The following is a 3,672-nucleotide window of genomic DNA, read 5'->3' as shown; positions in this document are numbered from 1 at the left end:
AAAAAAAATCAAAGAAACTATTCCAAGAAAAACAGTTTTGCCTGTAATTCTATAACCTTAATTATTTGGAAGCCTGAGACAAAAACATATTCACTTGAAAATAGGAATTTAATACTAGTCTCTGATATACATAAACACACACAGGAGAGAGAGGGAGGGAGGGAGGGAGGGAGAGAGAGAGAGAGAGAGAGAGAGAGAGAGAGAGAGAGAGAGAGAGAGAGAGAGAGAGAGAGAGAGAGAACGAGAGATTTTCTCCTTCCAAATTTTCCCATCTAAACTTTCTTCCTCTTTTAAAACTTAGTAACCACTTTTTTCATATATGTGTGTGTGTTCCTAAGTGAATAAATACAGTCTAATACACACACACACACACACACACACACTTAACATTATACAGAATGAGATCATCATGTTTAAATGAATATGGATGCAAAACTCTTAAAAAAAAACAAGTAAAATAATGTGTTAGATAAAAAGGATAAGAGCAGGTGTTTAAAAGTATGTGACACCCTGCCATAGAGGTTTTACAAGAATGGCTGCTACGTCACATGTGTGTCAGTAGGTGGCAGAAAGGAGATAGGCTATGTAGATGCTCAGGGTTCTGACCTATGAACTGAGTAATTAGTAGTCTAACATTTCCTGAAAAAAGTGACCCTGACATCACCACTAGTCTTGTACCAGGCATCTGGAAAGGATACTAATCTGAGTTGACCACCAGGCCTGAGAGAAAAGCCCATGCCTGAGATGACCGTTTCTGCTTAGTGCCATAATGCACAGGAAGATATTTCCCTCCTGAGACCACACCTGATACGACCCCAGACATTTAGAGACCTCAGGAACTACTAAAAGGAGAATGTAAGACATGGAGAAGTGAATGAGAAAGAGAAACAGAAGGGCTTGAGCACGATAAAAAGAGGCAGAACCTGAGAGTTAATGTAGTGAGGAACATTTTGTGAGTGTAGCCAGTGATAACACCTGAAACAATGGTCACTGGGGGTGATATCTGTGTTGGGGCTCTGCAGCAGGAGGCATCTGTTACTGTGAAAAGCCAGGCAGGTGTCCCTGTCTGGACTGCCTTCTGGGGTCATGTTGGTGTCTGAGGATTGTGCAGTACTGTTCCTTTCCCTCACCTGGGCACCTTCAGAGCCATAGGAACATGAGAATAAGAGATTTGTCTCTGGCCCTAGCCAGCTAATGTACTCCTGAAACAGGCAGCACTTATTGCAGGTGCTGCATGTGACCCAGCCCCAAGATTGTGAACATGGGAGAGCTGGCCCCACAAATTGTCTGCCATGCAGCACTGTGGGCAAAAGAGAAATTCTTTCCCCAACCCTTATCCGTTGCCACCTACTGCAGGCAGGAGAGCTGGCTCTGGGTTTATGAGAGCAGGGGAACTAGTCCCGCTCCTCTCCTGCTACAGCACTACAGAGAGCAGACCCTGCCACTTCTCTGAACAGAAGAGTAGAGCTGGCCCTGGATAAAAGCAGTTGCCAGTGATCTGGCCCAGAGTGCATCAGTCCAGGAATGTCAGTCCTACCTTATGTCTGCTGGGTGGTGGCACAGAGGAGGGAGTGATGTCTTCCTCCACTAATATGTCCCATGGACTCTATGGCTGATGGGAAATGAGAGGAAATGGAGATCAACAGAGTGAGAGGACTTTCCAAGTCTCTCACCAGCTGCAAAATTTGGGAGAGTGGGTCCTGTACGTCACACAGGCAGCAGGGTTGAGTTTGCCTTGGTCCTATGACAAGGAGAGCTGGTGGGCTGACTTGCTCAGATACCTCTCAGGCCCAGATCCAGGAATTTGAATTGGCCCACCCCTACATCTACCTCAATAGATGAACTGCTGAAGTGCATGAAGGGGCCAGTTTTACAGATCCAAAACTACAGGATCCCCATGACACTGGGCAACACAGGATATCTGAGAGGAGTCCCAGTGAGGTTCAAGTACTGGTAGATTAGCAGTGTGTGTGTGTTTGTGTTATATTATATAAATATATGTATAATAACCCTGTATTAAACTATTAATATCATTTAAAAATTATGAACCATATTTTTTCAATCAGTACCAAAAATCCTGAATGACTAGCAATGTTCATCCTATAACATTTAAAAGATTGCTCTTAGACTCTCTGTAGGATCATAAATTTAAATGAAAATTTAGGGTAAATTTCAAAATGGGGAAAATAAGTCATTCATTAAATACGTTTTCAAAACAGAAATAATCATTGTTAAATTTAATTCAACACTGACGCGTCTTCCATTCTGAGGAAGCCAGTTTGGAGGACAGCAGTATCAGGTTGCTATTCAGAACATTTGTTCTACATTCAAATACAACCAGGAATTAATGGACTGGTTTACGTGGCTTGCATACAAAGTCTCAGTATAAAATTAAGGATTTAGAAATACTTATCTTGAGTACGTTTTATAAAGTGTTTCATTCCATTCAATCCAGATTTCACAATTTTCTAATGGTAGTTAAATTACATCTCCGTGCATTTATTTTCAGGGGTGATCATTTGATATTAGTTATCAAATTGCTGAGATCTTCCATGAAGGAGAGGCACAAGGAATATTACCCAGATTGATAAGTTTGTATGTATGTACTTAGGAATTAGTAAAGATATAGAAATATATAGAAAATTATATATATATATATATATATATGAGTATACTTATATGTGTGCCTGTACCTATATATGTATATATGCATATTTATATGTACATATATGTGTGTGTTACAAATATATTATCATAAAGAAGGAGAGTGTAAGCTTGAAAAGACTCAGGAAGTGCATATAGGAAAAGTTGTGGAGAGTAAAGGAAGAGGAGAAGTTATATAATAGTATAATTTTTAAAAATAAAAGAATTTTAAAAATAACATTTCAAATTGGGCTAATAATACATTTTCAGTTTTAACGTCAAAGAAAATGATTTACTATGGTTAGTTGAAAACTAGAAGGCTTAAAATTTGACACTATAAATTATCTTTATTCACTTTATAGTGGCATTGATGTCATAAATTTCTATTTTCAGCAAATTATCATGAAAATCGTTTTCAATGTTATTTTGACATTATTTTTGATCAAAGGAAAGGAAGTGTTGTTGAGAGCTAATTATCCTTAAGTGATGTTTCATATTCTTTGTGGGTGAATAATAAATGATTTTATTTTTGATTTTTAAAAAAGTTTTAATAGGCTTTCAATTGAAATACAATTACATCACTTCCCCCCTACATTTCTTGTTATCAACACCTCAAAACTGCATGCTTTTGAACAGTTCCTATACACTTCTAACTCTCCATTCAATAGCCACTTTTTGGGATTATTGTTTTTACACGTGTGTGTGTGTGTGTGTGTGTGTGTAGTATATAAGCACACATAATTTTAAGGGAGAACTGAATGGATCATCTAATGGTTGAGAATGGCAAATCACTGTCACAGACCTGAATGTAACACTAGGTAAGAATAGAATTGACAATAGAATATTTAATAACTAAGTAGGAATGGAAGAGCAAGGAAAAAAATACAGTGACTAGTTAGAAACCAATAAACTAGTATATTTATCTTAGAAGAGGATTTGATGAACAGAAGAGTCAAGAAAATTAAGTAGCGATTAGCTAGACTTATAAAACAGACAGAAAATATACAGGTAGATGATAGGACGGGAGAC

General features: G+C 38.0%; 1 non-coding gene across 1 annotated transcript; it reads left to right on the top strand.

The window, feature by feature from the left end:
* The first annotated feature begins 509 nt into the window (after window positions 1-509).
* Window positions 510-637, top strand: LOC115031203 (small nucleolar RNA SNORA17). The gene has a single exon (XR_003836822.1). It is a non-coding gene; the product is annotated as a small nucleolar RNA SNORA17 (small nucleolar RNA).
* The last annotated feature ends 3,035 nt before the right edge of the window (window positions 638-3,672 follow it).

The sequence above is a fragment of the Mus caroli genome, unplaced genomic scaffold (assembly GCF_978045245.1).
Source record: "Mus caroli unplaced genomic scaffold, Mus_caroli_1 scaffold_4, whole genome shotgun sequence".
Taxonomy (NCBI): domain Eukaryota; kingdom Metazoa; phylum Chordata; class Mammalia; order Rodentia; family Muridae; genus Mus; species Mus caroli.
The sequence above is the reverse complement of the archived record's forward strand: the minus strand, read 5'-3'. Positions and strand labels throughout refer to the sequence as shown.